Source organism: Amphiura filiformis, chromosome 20, assembly GCF_039555335.1.
Source record: "Amphiura filiformis chromosome 20, Afil_fr2py, whole genome shotgun sequence".
Lineage (NCBI taxonomy): Eukaryota > Metazoa > Echinodermata > Ophiuroidea > Amphilepidida > Amphiuridae > Amphiura > Amphiura filiformis.
Window position 1 is genome coordinate 26288654 of NC_092647.1, and position 19994 is coordinate 26308647.

At 34.8% G+C, this 19994-nt stretch overlaps 1 protein-coding gene across 2 annotated transcripts in view; it reads right to left on the bottom strand.

The window, feature by feature from the left end:
- LOC140141862 (glycine receptor subunit alpha-2-like) overlaps nucleotides 1-19994 on the bottom strand; it is a 243418-nt gene that overhangs the window by 204888 nt on the left and 18536 nt on the right. The gene's annotated exons all lie outside the window — the stretch shown is intronic.

Here is a 19994-nt window from a genome sequence, read left to right on the forward strand (position 1 = left end):
TACATGAAAATCAACTCACAAACGATTTCTACGCTCCAGATTGAAAACCCAGTTTTGATTAATAACACAAATGGAAGTTTTATTGACATAATACGTCAATTTTGTTCTTATTAAAAGCCACGTAATCAATATAAAAACAGAAAATAACAACACTGATTCAAACCATGGCTGTTGAATTCTTTACAACAGCACTTACAATAATATTTACTTGTTAACACAGATGTAAGAGAATACATACGCTGGTACCGTTATGTTAATCTAAGACAAGTAGCGTTTTGAGAGTTACCTGGGAATGTACCCTCTCTCGATGACAGTAAACCATTCTCTTAACTCTCTTCACGCGGATTTCGACTGCAGACGACAAGTTTCAATTTTTTTTAAAGTCAAACATTTCAGAAATGTGAATATTCTTGACCATATTTGGAATCAGCATGAAAAATGCATTAAAATGAGTACAAACAAGCCTAGTATTGGTTCAGTAGTTCTTGAGATAGCTCTTGATATTTTGAGACAATATCTCAAAACTTGGGACTGCAGAACATTAATCTATTTCAACGAATAAACGAGACAAAGTCACTCGTCTCTAAAGTTGTTTACAAATTAACTAGTTAAGGCGAGTATAATTATGTGACATTTGAATGGTGAAAGTGAATTATTGTGTCAAAGTCTTGAAGCCGGTGGTGTTCATTCGAGGTATAATTACAAACAATACATAGACGCTTTACACTAATGTGGATTTTGTATATGTATTTTTGCTTTTACATAGAAGTCATACAGGTTTATCGTTATTGCCATTTCTCTCACTCGATCGCCTATTTTCAAATCGAAATTGATTAAATTATCCTTTTTTTCTTGTTACCATTAATATTTTTTCACGCGGGTTAATTTTCAATAAGACATTTGCAGGAAAGTAGGAGAGATATTAGGAAACGAACCCGATGTTTTGTATGGCAATGGTTTCAGTTGAAGAAAGATCTTTTATTCTTAGTATGTGCAAAGGGTATCACAGGCGATACTACCTGTTTTTGAATAAATCTGTTTCCAAAGTAAATACTTTAATGTAAGTAGATTATACCTCAAATACTGTGTTTATTCGGGATTGGCAAACATTTATTTTAGTGTTTGAATCATTTTGCTCCAAAGTAAAAGGAAGCATTCACTTATTATTACTAAAGCAGATACTGTGATTTTACTTGGTAGGTAGAGATGTAGTAGATGAGAAGAGAAAGCAAGTTCTAATATCGATCATTCATTATAAATATATTTGTCTTTCAGTCTCCACAGTCTAGTAAACAATCGACACAATTCTCTTCTTCTACATGCAAACCAACTCCCAAACGTTTTCTACGCTGCACATCAAGAACCCAGTTTTGTTTAACATCATTAATGAATGTTTTGTTTACACCATGCGTCGATTTTGATCTTGCTAAAAATCGAGTGATCATTACAAAACAAGAAATAACAACACTGTTAAAACCAGTGACGGCTGAAATTTTTACAACTGAATTAAAAAAAATATTTATAATGTTCAATTATTAGCACAGATGTAAGAACATGCGTACAACGTTGCCATTACATGAATCAGGCAGGATGGAATTACCAGATTTCACCAAGACAAGTAGCATCTTGAGAGTTACTTGGCAATGTACCCACTCTTGAAAACATTTGAACATTTAGAGTGCTATGGGAAAGAATACAAATTAAGATTTGTTGTGCAAGAACACGAGGCCGTTTATGCTTAACCCCATGAGAACTACCTGCCGATTGGCCAAAATGAATATTGTATCAAATGATGAACCAATCAAGGAGGGTATTAATAAGTTCATCTGCAAATGCAAGTCTGACAATAAATAGTTTAAAGCCTGGTTATAATTTGCAATTGAAATGAGCATTTCAAGTTATCAACCAATCAGAAATGCTGTTAGATGACCAGTAGTGTCCAAGGGGGTTAACAGCAATGTTCTTTCGAATGCTGGGAATTAAAACCACTTAAATTACCTGTACATCACTTGCACCGTGCTCTTTTTTAAATCTAACTATCGAATAGTATTTGAGAGGTTTGATCTCCGTGGAAAAGAATATCGAAGTTTGACCTTTCTCACAAATGTGCATTATAATCCTTTTAGAGATGAGTGACTTTATCTCTTTTCTTCTTAGCCACAGACGCTGCTGTCTCGTGGACAGCTGCTAACATGCAATAACAATATTAAGACCGTATGCACAAACCAAGTTAAACCATGTCTAACTTTATACCTGGTCTATATGGATATAAGCCCTATGCAGGAGGAACTTTTTGGTATTTATATACCTTATTATTTGTTATTAGAAGGACGTATTCAGAATGCAATTTGGTGTCTGATGTGCTCTCAGTTCCAAAAAAAATCATGAACAAACGTTGCTATCGGATTCCGTAAGGGTAAAAACATGCAGGTTAACATTATATGGCTGCAGTTTAATATTGTTGACTTTGATACAAGTACACCATTAATGAAACTATTTGTTTTCAGTGAATAGATTCATCAGATTTGTTCTGTTATTTTTTGTTTGACAAATCCAGTAAGTTTTTACTAACTAATATTTCGTTTATCTCATTAAAGGACGAATAAGTGTCTTCCTCTCAATTCTTGAAATGTCGAAAAACGATCAGAAAGAGTGGGAGAGAAAGACACTTATTTGACCCAATTTTGAAGACTGGAAATGAAACTACACACAACCGGGAGTCAATTTCCCGGGAAAGTGGATCAGATGATGAGATGGACGAAATATTAGTAAAACTTACTGGTTTAGTCAACAAAAATTACCAATTGGAATTGCCATTGTTTTCACTTTTCAGAAGACATAATGATAATTAGTTCTGGGAGGAGCACTTGTAAACTCAACCCAACATATGCTATCTTACACCAAATATTTGCTTGATCAAAGACAAATAATAGCTAATAATCCAGGTAACTACCAACACCCCGTGCCTTGTAGATACACCATCTGCATTGCCGGTTACGCGACCGTAGAGTTTGCCCAACCTTAGCACCAGCTTCAATTTGTTTTGCATGCTAATATCCTTGTTGTTTGGATGTTGACTTGACTCTCAGTAAATTGTCCTGGAAATACTGTTGCACATTCTTCACACCTTTACTTATTTACAGCTTGTTATATTTAACCTCTGGTCTGTAAGTCTATGAGTGATTTTGTTTAAACATTTCATTTGTTAACAATTTCCTGAGTGGGTTGAAATAACTGTTATTTACAAAAAAAAGTTTCTTCATTTTGAATAACTACTATTTTTTTTCGTTTGAAATGGGATGGAAAGCAAGTTTCATTATGTGCTTGATAATGATGATACATTAATATAAAGGCATTTTACAAACTACTTCTCTCACTTTGCATAAGTATACAAGATAAATACATATACAAAAGAGTGGATATATCTTTATGTTATTAAAGCTTACCACATAAATTACTTAAGACATTCGACTGTTTCCATACTTATGTTAGTTTTCTATACTTTTTAGTAAAGTGTTTTATGCATGATTTATTCACTTGTGCTTACCAGTGCACGACTTGCTACCTGACACGATATCGTTATAACAAGTCTACTATTAACACTTACTTTGAACGTTTATAGAATGAAGATACGTTTCTATACTTGTGCAATTTCTAAAAGCTGATTATAAAAGGGTGCACAATGCACCCGGGGATATCAACACATTTTAGTTTGAGGTACATATTTTAATGTACAGATTAAATTTGTTTCAACAATACACGGTAATGTTCTCTGTGTATCTTCAAGAACCTTTACCTATATTGTTTTTGATTTATGCTTGACATAGATTAATATGGATGATTCGCTCTAAGGGTTCGGATGGCGACGTTTGCACAGTATTTTTTAGGACCTGAGAACACATCAGACACACCAAAATGCATTCTTAATGTCCTTCTGCTATCAAAAATTGTATGTTTTTGAATTGTGGGCATAATTTTTATAACAACTTATTAAAAAGTGATGTTTTTGACATCCTCGAAGTTACTTTATAAATCTAACGATATGTATTTAAAGTGTATGTAGCTGGGATGAAAAGCCGTCAATCACAATGATAAAATATTGACCTTTGGTATTAAGTATAACATTTTTTTCCATATGATGGATAGCCTTTCCTCCCGGCTACTTATTCGTGAAGTAAATATCATTAGATTTATAATTTTTAATTTGAGGACTGTTAAATATCAAATATATAAAAAGTATCAAATTTGATTAATTTGCCATACAATTTCCATTATATTGCGAATTTCAGGCCCCACAAAATACTTCCCAGTCAGTAAAGTCAGTAGTCCAAAGGGCCATTAGTCCGAAACGAAATAAGTGTTCAATAATCCTTAATGTAGATAGTCCGAATGGTTATTAATACCGAAAACCCCAGAAAAAGGATCGATAGTCAGAATAATAAATAATCTGCAGGTTCATTAGTCCGAACGGCCAATTCGACCTTTGCACGGATTCGCCATCTTGCTTCCAAAACGAGGTTCTCCCTGCAAACGCATGAGCAAAAAGTGCATTTGTTTTCCTCTAGCTTTCCCAGCAACGCGCCAAAAGGCTCTTCCCAAACGTACAAGGCATGAAACAGAGACGACAATCCGTTTGTCCAGAAGGGTCAATTGTCAAAAAAAGTATTACAATTAGGGGATTTTTCGGATTAAGGTTGTACAGTAAGGTTGTACAGTTAGTGTTAGGAATTCAGTTGGAACAAAATGCTGGTGTGTGTTTATTTAATATTTTGTCTGTTCAACTGTATGCATGTCAATATGTATAATTTATGCTACCTTCATGTTGGAAATAATTATATTCCCCACTCCTAAATGCATCTGCGAGGTCTTCTCAGCTCTCATATATAACTTTTCCACACCCCAAATAATATTTCCGTCGGAAATCGTACACAGATACAGTGATGAAAAAATTCCGTGCGCGCTGGTGAATTAAAAGGTAAAGGAGTTGTCTCTCGAGACAAAGCTTACATAATGAACTAGTTTTCAAATCGTTTAACCGCTGATGGATGCTAAAATCACCTCATCAAAATTGTATACTAGTATTCGATTTCCGATCAGTTTTCTAAAGCTGCGTTCGCGCAATGCAAAATGTAGGACTCAGCCTTGCACGTGCTGTGTACAAATTCAGGTATATGTGTTATCCTAGTATAAGTTTTATTGCATTATGTAATCTCTTTATACATGTAGGTGTAGGAAAGAAGATGGAAAATGCATTATGTAACTGCCAGATGTTTCGTTTGTTTACCATTGATCTGCCCAGAGGCATTGAATACGATTATTTTGAAGCGTTTTACATTGTTAATAGATCACCAGCTGCATATTAGTAGCAATTTAATTTAATGAGTTTTAACTTATAAGTAGCCATTAACAAAGTTAAATTTTCATTACGTCACCATTTTAATAATGATACGGTTATCAAAGAGGTGTACCAATCTGCACAAGAGTAAAATAAGGTCTGTTTAAATATAAATCCGCTATTAATTACAAGAGCAGATAATGCACTTCTTTACTTGGGGGAAGTTGCAACGTTTGAAGCATTTCAACAATTAGGCTACGATTTGTAGACAACCTTAGTTGACATGACTAAGATGATAATGCAGAAATTATTTAATGCTCTGCGTGCTATCCATGTGCTTCAACGGAAAAAAGTTCTAAGTTTTGAAATATTTTCTCAAAATATCAAGAGCTATCTTAAGAACTACTCAACCAATACTAGGCTTGTTTGTACTCATTTCAATGCAATTTTCATGCTGATTCCAAATATGGTCACGAACATTTACATTTCTGAATTGTTTGAATTTTTTAAACATGTCGTCTGCAGTCGACACCCGCTAGTTAATGTAGGACACACCGTATCACTAACAAACGCTTTTATTCCACAGACATGAATATGAGACTGGTAATATATTTCACGAGATAAAGAATAAACACAAGTAATAAGTGACATTCACAGTATTTTCATGTCACCTTGTGATTTCTGACGAACATATTGACTAATGCATGCCAAAGTTACGACACATCTGTGTCTAGCGATCCTTACTAGAGCGACGGAAATGTCACCAGAATGTTACACATTTGTACCACTCCCTTAACTTGCCATTGTCATTATCACGCATACTATACTTGTCACAGAATTCACAGACGCATTACTATTGACATGTATTTAGGCGAATAAATGAATTGTGTTCAGCAAACGCTACTGGTACCTACTCGGTGTGTATATGTGCGATGTTGAGACTTGATGTTTATACCACATGATGCAACAAGCTTTGGAAAGATGGCATTATAATCAGACGAATGCATAAGAAATGAATAGTAATAATCAAACAGACAATAATGATTTAGGGTATTAACACAGTTACTAACATGGTAAAGATATTAGATTTAATTTAAACTCCAACATGTTGCTTTGAAAGTTGGTCTTTTACCATCAGGCCTATGCTGTATTTTAGTAGCATTGCTTCTCTGGCACCACCAATCTAGTCCAAACACTTAATTCTTTTTCTCTTTTCATTTTGTAATTATTGTTTAATAGACAAATACATTTAAAATGCCTTTGATCTCATGACCAAGCTTCCAAAACGTCCCCCAAACTCCTGAATAATTCTTTTAGATCTTCTAAGCTCTCTAGTTATTGTAGTTTACACACTTTTCCTCGCAAATCGGTCTAGGATCAGTGATGAGAAAAATCCGTGAGCACTGGTAATTAACCGAAACACCAAGGAATTATTGGCTCTCATGAGACGAGGCTTGAAAGTAACTAGTTTTTTAAAATCGTTCAATCGCTGATGGATGCTACAATTACCTCATAAAAAATGTAGTATTCGATTTCCGATTAGTTTTCTTGAGTCGTTACTTCGAATTGTACAAAGCATGGGACGCAGCGATACGGAGTTTGACAGTACTTTGATCAAATACATATATATATATATAGCTGTTATCCTATTATAAGTTTAATTGCATTTCTGTATGCCATCTCTTTGTGGGTATAGAAAGAAAGATGGAGTATGAATAATGTAACTGCCAGATGGTTAGCTTATTCACCAATATATCAGACAAGAGTCAGTGAATAAGATTAGTTTGAGGTGTTTTACATTGTTAATATAGATCACCAGTCCACCCGCTCATCATTTTCCATCATCCTTATGCGGTTATAGTCAAAAAAAGAGGGGAAGAGTTCTGTTATGTTAACAATAGTATTTATAAACAGCGTAGTAAATATCTCCTTTGACTGTAGTAGTACGTCTCGGTAAGTTCCCACACCACTCCACGCCATACATAAATTCTCCCAGTCACATTTCCCCAATATGAAATTTAAAAAAGTAAAATTTGGCAGATGCGGGGTTCGAACTCACGGCGCCGCTTATAATACTCTATGAGCCTAGCGCCTTAGACCACTCGACCACTTGTCTTCATGGAATTCATTTGAAACTTATTTGAAGATATAATCGCAACTTCAATATAGGCATACCACGTGACAAGCAAAAGCAGAAAACGTACCATATTTTGGAATTTTATTTGCCTAAATACATTAATGTGTATTAATAGCGCTCAATTGTTGTTAATCCGACCATAAACATGATAAATTTCGCGTCTATATGGACAATACATGATATCGATTTTGACACGTGCTCTCACGGTGTCAGTATCCTGTATCCTGTATCCTGTATGGGAGATCCCGCCTTTTGTTCAGGCGCACCGCTGATATAGCGTAAAAAGTTACATGTAGAACAACAATTAACAATTGTCACTGGTTTCACCACAGTTCACCGACCACCACCATTAAACATTCAATTGTTAGGCTCACTGCACACCTCCAGGCAAGGGAAAGTTCAGGTGAGGAGCAATAGTGCAGATGCATTTCCATGGTCAGTAAAATACTATAGAGGAACCTACCATTTTTCTTGTATACACGTTCGATGTTTTTATCAATTACATAAAAATTCCATTTTAGACCCCAAATGTTTTTCAGGAAATAAAAGATTAGATTACCATAAAAACGAAACAGTAATCTTTTGCCGGGTCTAATGTAATATTCACATAGGATTTTCAACGTTTTTTCTATCCTTATTCTTGCTCAATTAAAAAAAATTTTGGCGTATATAAAATTGAAATAAAATTCTCTGCCTCTTAAACGGCATCAAATGCGCCATAATTGGGTATCAAGAATCGTTATATATGATGTGCAGTTAATATTCATATTTTCTTTTATACAGAGGATGCTTCAGTTTTGACAGGAAAAATATTTTCTTGAAAACCCTCTCACTCGGTTATTTTAAAAAGGTAACCACGCTTCCCTAGAATGTGCAATAAATTAGCATAAACATTTTTCTTATTCTAACAGCAAGCGTTTCTAGAATGTATTTTGGCGAAATGTGGTGTGGTAAGTTCCCAAACCAAACAATCTACACGTAAATAACATTACAGTACAGTCGTATATTTGGGAAGTAGTTGTTTCTAAAATCAATCTGCTTAAAAACCGAAGAAGAAGAATTTTTTTTTTTTCACAAACTAAAATGCAGTACTTGGTGGTAATTTTCAAAGCAGTTACTACGTTATTACTTAAGAAGGACAGGTTACTTGCACTTAAAGCGTTACTTTAATTACGAGCTCAAATACTACGGACGGAATCATATTAACTCACACAAAGTCTGAGCATATAAGGGGCTATGCAATAATTATGAGCTCTGGGTGGTGGGAAAGCTGAAAGCTGAAAGCGGGGACAAGCAATTTTGGCAAGCCGAGAGGGGGTGGGGCAAGTCACACATATGGCGCGCCTTTTAAATAAAACGCTCTAAAAATGCTTAGGAAAACGGTACGGCAAAGGCTTAAATATGCAAAATTTGGCAAGCGCATGGGGGAGGGGGCAAAGAATTTTTGGATTTTTTGTTCTTCCAGCACCAGTGCTGCCTCCTATACTCTGGAACACATTGCCTTTACATATTAAGACGGCCAATTCTTAAGACTGTTATCTCTCAAATCCACTTGACCTTCTTGATAATTCGTGGATCACGTGTCCCTGTGTTTCTAGATTCTTCCTATTTGGTCACTTTTTGCATGAAAAAAAAAACCCAATATATTTCTGCTTGAAAACCTATTAAATCCAAATTGATTCTGCTCATGATACTTCATCACCATCTTAAGGTTTAAAATTGCCAAATAATATAAATATTATTAGTTTTGGTTTCTTTTTTTTCTTATAAAATCACCCTTGGCTTTTTTTTCGCTATGCAACGTTATGATGCATGCTTCTCCTTTTTTTTTATTTTTACAAAATCACCGTTGGCTTTTATTCGCTATGCAACGTTATGATGCATGCCTGTATCACTTAGGAACAAATTATGTGAAACAGTGCGTATTTTCAATTGAATTATAAATGTTGGCCGTGTTTCTTGTATTTCCTATAGACCACTTTCATGTATGATGGTTTATCATATCCGATGCATGTACCAGATTTAGAAAAAAAAAAAAAAAACCTGAAAAAACGTATTTGTACTCTTAAATGTATTATGTAAACAATATGTGTGTTTCATTCATCACAACGCCTTTGAACAAAGTTCTTTTGAGCTGAAATGGTCACAGATTGCAGACAAAAAGTATCATGAACAGAAACATTTGGAACGAAATTTGTCACTAGGTAAAAGCAGAAACTGCATGACATATAATGCCTGAAAAGATTAGTTGCCTGTCAATGCATATGTTTTTGCTCAGCTCGTTAGTTAGAATACAAGCTCTGGTTTCCTGCCAAGAGCAAGTGACTTCTGACGAAATAATTGACTAATACTTAAAAGTTACAAGGAGAAATCCGTCAAATTCTATCACACGTTTAATTTTGTCAGTATCAATGTCAAGCCTCCTACTTTAATTTACTTATTACAGAAAGCACAGACACATTACCGTTGACATGCATTTAGGCGAATATTGACTAACATATTACATTTGAAAATAATTCGCACACCGTATACAGGGTTCAATGTATAGTACTGTTATATACCCCGAGAAAGTTTAGTAAAAAGTATGTACAATTTTACACAATTTAGATGTATGTATATGAGAATCCAACGAGTCAAGTGATGGTCAGATTTATTTCGGCAATTACTGAGTACCCATCGCACCAAACTGGTGTTATGACTGCTCAGTTGGGTGGATTAGATGCTTAAACCACATAATGCGTCAGGGTTAGGAAAGCTGGTCTTGCAAAGATTCGAATACACAAGAGTTATGCATGACTACTATTCAAACACACACAATTTGATGTAGAGTAATATTGATGAACAATATTGCTACCATATTGGTTAAGGTATTATGTTACTTAAAGGAGTATTTCGTGATCCTAGCATCCTCTTGTTATGACATTTTTCAGTACATATCCACGAAAAAAGCATATTCCCAAAATTTTGCTTGATTCCGATATTGCGTTTGCGAGTTATGCATGATTATGTGTATTACACGGCTCCATAGACAATACGTTGTAATTTCGTTCTGGTGCACCAGAACGAAATTCAAATTTCGCGATATCTTTGCTAAACGAATTAATCTGCAAGAAATATTTTGTACATAAACATTATGTAGCCAGAGTATTCCAGTGATATAAAAATCTCAACTTTTTTGAGAAAAGTGGGGGATGAGGCTGTGGATCACGAAATGCCCTTTAAACTGGAAACTGTTGCACATTTAATCACGAGTGGCTGTATACGCTATTACGTTTGTATTGCTTCAATGCCACAATCAATTCCAAAACCACAGACGCATTAGATGTATTCTTGACATACTATTGCAGAGTGGAAAATAGGCTAAAATGTTGCAAACATGTTTCTTATTATGCACAAGCTTTATTTCTGATTATAATGTAAGTGAAACCGGAAACGGGACAGACGGCATTATAAAGTGATTGTTTTATTCTCCAAGTAATTAAAACTTCTTCACTTTACAGAATAAAAAATGTAGTAAGTGATGCTTTGAGAGAATTAGCTGTCTTAAATGCTATCAATAATGGTAGATTCAGTAGATCTATGCAGTTCTGGTGGGTGCATTAATTTATAACGACAGGTATGATAAGAAGTAAAAGTTATCATACGGAACATAATGCAAATCTTGCCATTGATTGTCAAAGCTATGTATATATATTTTTTATATCAACAGCTTAAGTCGAAAAAAAACACGCCCCTCATTCTAAGGCCAAGCGACGTTCGACTGATTTTTAACCAACCAGTTTCGCAAAGCGGCATCTGTCAAAACCGGGATCAAAAGCCAATCGTTCTTCTTCGAATGATTATAAACTCTGCTTTATAAGCAGTGTCATGGGAAGTTTACTAACTACACAGGCGTGTTTGCATATGTATAGTAATGTCTTATCAGATTAAATGGCCATCAGTGGCAGTAATGGGGGTGGGGGCTTTCCCCCAACTATTTGTCTGCCATCCCACACACTTTCAAAAACCTCCAAATTACGAAACGTAAACTTTTGCCGCAATTTTACGCAATTTTTGTTAATTTCCCCCCTCTGAAATTCACTGCCACTCATGCCCATAACACACTGAAGAACGTAAGAATTGTCGCGGTGTTTTATAACATTAAACAACTGCCTGTATACTGATCAGAATGAATGAGGATAGTGTAGCAAATCGCAACCAGCGGACGTCAAGGCAACTTTTCTAGCGACATCACTATCCACAACGAAACACTAGATAAAATTCCGGAGTTTGATGACTTTGTACTTCATTGTTAGGCGGTCATAATACGTACATTTACATTGGGTAAAAACAGTAAACAGTTTAAGTATTTTATTTTTACTCAACTTATAGGTAACATGCGATTTTTCTGTCTCTCGCTGCGACCGCTAGTATGACATAGCGACTATATCTAGCAGGTGTTACATTTAGGAATATGACCAAACCTGTCCGTATAACACATTCATTCATATGCTCCTCGAGTCACATGACCCTTTTCAAGATGATTCGTCATATAAAGGAAATTGTAAATATAAAGACATCGAGGAGATTGCGATATTTATTTCAGTTGGTAGGTAAAACACCGAGACTGTTCAGAAAAGGTTGTAAATAAATTATGTTAACCTCAAATTATTAAACAGGGGAGGGAATAATTGTTGACAGACCGTGGTGTTGAGTGGAAGTAAAACATCAAAGTAGGGGTCAAGCAATATTTCCCTATAAATGTTTTGTATCTTTTGTGTTACGCACAGGGTAAATGAACAAAATCCACCTGCACTTGAATTTGACAATCACCCTGATTGGGCTATTCCAATTGAAATCCATACGCCCCATACGCACATACGCTCTGAGGATGTAGATTTTAAATGTAGTCACATATTAAGCAAATCCCATCTGAAATTTATGCTTCCTGTGTGGGAGATTAGGGCCACGTCTTCCATATGTATAGCCCATAATTGTCCAGCCCTTGTGTAATATAAACTGGCCTCAAAAAGAAATAATTTCTCACAAGGTTATATCTTAAAAAAATTCTCTCCATAAAAATGAACAAAAACAGGTTTCTTTTGTTGGGTTCCAATTATTCGCCTGTACATGAACAAAAATTACACACATGATAACTTCAATACTCTACTCTAAACACATGTCAGTAACCAAGCAGTTGTCCAACTGACACAACCGTAAAATGCACTGACACGGAACAGCTTCCAGGACCAAGATTAAGATTCACATGCAGCAACAACAAAAATCTTCGTCATTTGTGTAGCCACAAAATTATTTATTTAGAAAAAAAAAAAACAAGTTGTAGGTTTGTAAAATACTAAGAGAAGATAAAACTCAAATCAAAACATGTTCTGGGGTCACTAACTATCAATTTACGCTCAAACGTGAGTTCGCATGACATTTCGATTGTCAGAGTCGAAATATATGGACATCATATCTGAGAATGGAGTTTGTCTATGCCGTACCTTGGCGGTTTGTATCATATTACGCTGCGATATTCAAGATGATCTATTTTATGTAAAGGAACCCTAAGTATTGTTGGGAATAGTGATATGTCGTTTCAGACAGTATGTCAATAGTGTTTTGCCCTTCTTCAGGCAAATAACAAGCTGCGGCATTCTGAAAACAAAGCTCTTTTTTTGTAATCTGTATCAAATGATTGGATGCATGGATCACTTTCAAAAAAGTAATATATTTTCAAAATAAAGAATTAATTACCTTCAAAATTTAATTACATATGTTAAACAACTGTTAATCTGTAACATTCTCGCTGGGCACTTATAGTCATTTGTGACGTGTCATGTCAAAAGGAGACACTTTTGGGCAGGTTATCAATTTTGAGATTCTTACATATTTTAAATATAGAGATATTTTGCACCACAACACCGTTTTCTCCAATGAAATCGGACATTCATAAGCGAAACTATTGAGTTCGTAAGTTATGGTATTCTAAAATTGGAAATTGAGATATCGGCCTTTGAAAATATTATTGACAATGTTGAGAGTAGGAATTACCTTAAAAAAATGTTTCAAAAAATACAAGATGCCAGTTATATTGCGGTCTGAAACTATCAGACAATATTTTTAACATTAATAACATCACAAATTCACAACAAACCCAAATTGTGAAAAAATTACCACCGGGTAGATTTTTGGCTATTTTTTCATTTACGATCCTGCCCAAAAGTGTCTCCTTTTGACATGACACGTCACATTTTATGCAGTATGAGTTTTGTCAACCATTTCTGTCAATATACATGCATTGATATGAGTATAAATATAGGAGGTGCAGCAATGGTAATTATAATTTGTTTGCATTTAATTATTCCACATCGCCAATTTTCCCCCGAGGGGTCATAATTATGTTGTACACTATGTTATTGTAGTCATAATGGCTGTTGGTATAGTGCACTTTCTAATAGCTATACCACCAACTTTGTGTATTGTGATTTATCTAAGGGATCGGTCACTTAAAGCCATAATGTATGATTTGCTCCACAGCGACGTACGTTCTCAAATTTGGTTGAATTTCTACTTTTTGCCTGGACGTATAAACTGTGTACATATCGCTATTCGTCTTACGTCTTTTTTCTGTCCTATCTGTGTGAAGCGACGCCAATATCTGTGATGATAATAATACGATCGGCAGCTAATACACGCATTGTAGGCGCTAGAAAGAAATATAAATTTTCTTCGTTTTTCACGTCATTTGTTTGGCTCGGAATTAAAAGGGAACAATGTGATCAGTGAAAACTAACATTTAAATAGGAATATGTTCTTATACAAATCACACATTATGGCTTTAAAGTCACGATTACCCTTCAAAGTCTGGTAAAATTTATTTCTTACAAAGTAAACATTGCAACGTGTTAGAATGACGGCCATTTTGTGGGGGATAATTAGTCATCAATATTAATCAGTTTGCAGAAACCAAAATATTCCACTATAAACGCTATAAAGAATGTCTATTAAAGCGATCAAATCTGTATTTCCATATAAATATTCATCATTGTTAAAGTATGAAAGATAACTTATAGTAAGAATTCCAATTGAATGAACGCAGCTTTCAATAACTGTACTCGATACAACCGCGATCGTATATCGCGTATTTCAAAACTACAACGCGAACGCACGACCTTGGATACAATGCTAACCAATCACAAGTGCGTTGGCATGGTTGGATTCACTACCACGTTTACACACGTCACGCTATTAAAAGTTGTGTCATTCAATTGGAATTCTCACTATAGGGTATGTGCATGGCTTATCATTATGTACGTACAGTGTCTTATTTTGGCAATCATGCCTCAAATGTCACATGTTTTTTTAAAGTTCCTGATAATTTCAAACTTAAATCTGTCCTCAAATTTATAAATGATACCAATGATCCTCGTCATTTTATGATCATTGGTGAAATAAATGGATGAATAAATAAATAAATCACAGATTATTTCGTTTTGAAAAACAAAAATGCTTTAGAAATGTATGAAATAAATCCCACACACAATATAACCCATTTACGTCAAACTATAAATGTATACAAATTCATCACACGTGGTGCATCTATGCGTTTGAATTATAAATAATGATTTTGAGGCCAGGGCAGACATGACACCATTTAAAAAGGTCAACTGTACGACTGTGAACAATACCGTCTGCCTAAGATCGACCACTGCGAAAAATGATCTCATATATAATTTGGGATGATGTATTATTGCCTAGTATAGTTAATTAAACTAACAGACACTAGTTTATTTATACCGTGGGTGCTCCCTTTGTTCGTGCAAACGTGCAAATTTGACATCATGTTTTTCATCATGATATACCTCATTGGTGTGTTACTAACGAAGTATTTTAATCTAATTATAGCATAATGTATGTCATGTCTGGTTTGGGTGTGGATGTCACGACTGGTTTTCAAAAACAAACCCCGGAAATCGACTGCGGCATAGTTTAATGACCATGTTATACTGTTATGGATCTCTTGATGCTCTTAAGGGACGCACCATTTGATACTCAGGGGGGGAGTAGGAAGTTTTCAAAAAAAAAACTTCCCCACTACATGAGCAAAAAAAACTTTCCCTACCAACACTAAAAAAAAACCTTCCCCCCACCTAACTGTGTATAAATGCATGAAATTAAAAAAAAACCTTGCCGCCCTCAGCGGCAAAAAAAAAAAAAAAATTCACCGCCTTCGGCGGCGGAAAAAAATCTTCCGCCGACCCCAACTTCCTACCTCCCCCTGAGTATCTAATGGTGCGTCCCTAAACAATCGACTTTTAGTACAACATATTTTGCCTGGAAAATCATTCGTTCAGCTGACTCGGCCTGAATATTTTTGAACAAGATAGAGGATTCCTTGGAGAAGAACTGCCAGTCACTTCTCAATCAATTTGAAGAGAGTCGACATCCCAAATCAACTTAAATACAGCTTTTATATAATTGCATTATAGCCTTGTCAAAAGAAGTGTGAAGTTATATAAAACAAAGGTAATGACAAGGATAATGAAAAGAAAACACAACAAAAAGGAGAGAATTTAGTAAAACAACAGTTAGAAAGAATATAAGAAGTTGAAAAGACACGCATCTGTAACTTGTTGTTTTGAAGCAATTGACTTGGTTATAAGTATGTGGTAGAAACACGTTTTAGTCGCTACTTCTCGCATATTGTTTTACTTCCTGCATAATGTTGAAAATAATGTTAGGAAGAATGTCAAATAATTTAGAAATCTACATCCGCTCACCTAGAAAAGGTGTGCTATGGGTTAACTCAGGGAATTGTATAGTTACAAAATGAAATATTTACGTGTCAATTTTATGAGTTTTCAAATAAAATTGTAGGAATGGCAAAAACATTTTAAATCAATGTCTTATTCCATTTGGTAAAATGAACACATGGCCCGTCATTGTATTTTTTTTTTCAAATCCCCTGCTCTTCATATAAATAAAACTATGTGCGTGAAATAGAACAATGTATGTACCTCTTGAACGGTATTCATACTAAGTGTCTACTTTCTTTTATGCTCGGGAAATGAACGGCGGCGTCTAATATATATTACATCCGCCTATAGATTGCTTATAAAACGAAGTCATATATCTGGCACAAAAAGTGCAGACTGCGAGTCATAAATCATTGGATAAACAGTTTCAAATAAGCATCCATGATTTGGAAGGGTCGTTGAGATTAAGGGAATAAAGTACGTGAAGAATCGTGGTAAAAACGGAAACAAAGCGTTAGAAAATGATAAAGTTGTTGCCAAAATTTCAATATTTAGTGCACTGAAATGACACGACCTCTACATATAGCAATATAGTAATCAAAATAACGAGTTGGATGGAACAGATTATATTTCACCTCATAATATTATTTCCGTTGAACGAATAAAAGCATTCAATATTTGTTTGATATAACTCTAATGTAACTTCCATTTTTTTCCATTTAGAAATTATTCAGTGACCTGTGACTATATACCAACCCATAATGCATTCTTAAGATGATTTAGGCTATTTTCAAGGTCAAATTAAAAGCGGATAACCACCGGGTAACTCCTGCAAAGAATCTAAGTTTCTGGAAACCTGCTGGTTAACTCATTTGAAATATTTGAGTTTTGGGGGGACTTCCGGATGTCTACCCGAAAACTTTTGTATAGCTTGATTAGTGGGCACTTTTGGATAACTCTGGAAAAGGTACCCGAAAGGTTTCTGATGACCACCGAATGGTCACCGGGTGGTCACCGGGAACCTTTTCTTTTTGCTATGGGCAGATAATTTAGGAGCAACAACCACACCTATAATGGACAAGTCGTGGTGAACTACTGCACTCTCGCTGTGTGCAAAAGTGGTATTGCCGCTGACGCTAAAAATAATCAATAGTAATTGGCCAATCAAATGACAAGGAATCTTTTCATGATTTAATTGTTACAAATATAATAGTTCCATACATTGTTTTCCATTAATATCTAAAATGAATGTTTCTAAGTTACCCATTTGCCTACCTACAATTGAACTACGTTGTCATACAAAAACTGCAAAGATTCTGCCGAATATAAATGAAATTAATTTCAGATGACAAAATTGATGTCTAGAAATTTAAGACAGACATCAAATATAAGTAAAATAATAATGTAATAACTCATCCTCAATGCATCAGAGTACAACATCGAAATAGGATCCCCGAAGTGATTAAAACACACTGTTCAGTACAGTTGATTTAATACTGCAAAGCGTTATTTCCTTTAAAAAATCAATTTTATTGCGTTTTAGTAGTTTAGAATTACTAAGAGCAAACCAAAAGAAATTCAATCTTCATAAATCACATTTTTATTTTAGTTATGAATAGAAAATATCTATATATGTCAGTTTTCGATCGGCTTGCCATTAGTTAAACCCTGTTACAGGTTTTGCGGATAACAGCCATTAGTTACTCCATAATTACACCTGTCAAGGAAAGTAATGCAAAAACATAATTTCAGATAACACTAACTCACGTATCAATTGAGTCATAAACTGTACCTAAATTACGTATTCTGTATTTTGGTTAAATGACTTTATAATCTTAACCGTATTATTAGGCCAATGCCTCTGGATTATACTTTCAAAGGTGGATGTTGCGGTGTAATGTGACCAATTGGATAAAAAAATCCATCATAACATTAAAAAGCAGAACTCATATAATTGGCCAACAAATCAGTCACTGTTATACTGATAAGAAAGATACTACACTAAGCCAAAAAAGAAACTTTTTTCACAAAGTCTTAAATCCCTGTCCATCAAAATGAACCAAAATTACACACAGGATGGACAATACTCAACTCTAAACATATGTCAGTAACATAGTAGTTGTCTAACTGAAATGCACTGACATGGAACTTCTTCATGGACCACAATCACAGGTGAATAATTGGCACCCAGCAAATGAAATGGGTACAAGATCATTACACATGTGATAATTTCCAAAGAGTAAGTGGATAGTGTGGAACTGGGTTGCTTTTACTTTTCACACACTTTCTTCAATAAGCAGGTCTTGTTCCACACTCTTCCACTTACTCACATACTTCTTGTGTTGGGTACCAATTATTGGCCTGTTAATGTGGTCCATGTCAGTGCATTTTGCTGTTGTGTCAGTAGGACAACTGCTTCGTTACTGACATGAGTTTAGAGTGGAGTACTGAGACAATCATGTGTTTAATTTTGGTTTATTTTGATAGACAGGATTTAAAGATATGACCTTGTGAAAAAATTACAAGTTTCTTTCTTGGCTTAGTGTGCTACAATTCTACCAGGCATCATTTTGATGCTTACATCGAAAACATCGTACGGCAAGGCCGGAGTGGCATGATATAGAGCAATAAGGAATGAACGCAAAACCAAGTTATAAAAAATTAATATTAACTGAGTTTAAGAATCCACCTACGTACAAATTATAAACAAGAACAATCTCTTGACAGAATTTGCTGTGAATTCCGTCATTATTCAACTACTAAACGGAAAGTGATATCTTGTTTACACTCCAGCACGGTTTGTATTTGTATCACTATACTAAGTAATATGTATTTGGATAAATGTCTAAAGGGAAGTAAAGCAAACAATTCCAAAACCGCCGACGCATTATGTTGATGCATATTTAGATGCATTCCTGACATACTACTCCATGAGTAGAAAATAGGCTAAAATGTGGCTAAACATGTTTCTTATTATGCAAGTACAGGTTCTGCTTCTGGTTATAATGTAAGTTAAACCGGGAAAAAAGTAATTATTGTTGTATTGTACAAATTATTGTGATGCACCGAGAGAAACGGCTGACTTTAATATTTATAATTTATGCTATCAATAATGGTAGATTCTTGTAAAGCTAAGTTCTGGTGGGTGCATTCATTTATAACGACAGTTATGATAATAATTTAAAGTTCTTTTACGGCATATAATATAACACGATATCAATCAAATCTTAGCATTGTACGTCAAATCTATTTATATATTTTTATACCAACAGCTCAAGTCGCAGACATTTACGTTGTCATAATCATTCTAAGGCTAAGCGACGTTTTGCAAAGCAGTATCCATGCACCACCAAAACCGGGATCAACAAATATCAATCGATCTTCGCGAATGAATATAAACTCTACTTAAGGGACCTGGAATGAGCGTTTTGAGCGTTTGGACAGTATTTTTTGTGTTACATGAGAGCACATCAGACATATCGAATTGCATTGTGAGTACGAAGAATGTCTTTCTGATATCAAATAATTTTAATTTTTTGAAATTCACGATATAATACAAATTTTATGACAAATTATTAAAATTTGATATTTTCACATTTGTGATATATAACAGTCCTCGAAGTAAATTTATATTTGATACAGGGTGTCCCAAAAAAAAGAGGCCCCTCATTGCGCCCTCTTTTTCTCCTATTTTAGACAGGTTGATCAAGTATATGTTGGTATGTAAAGAAGCCTTTACCCGTTAGCTTTAATAAACCGAAACAATTATTTCAATCGGCTCATA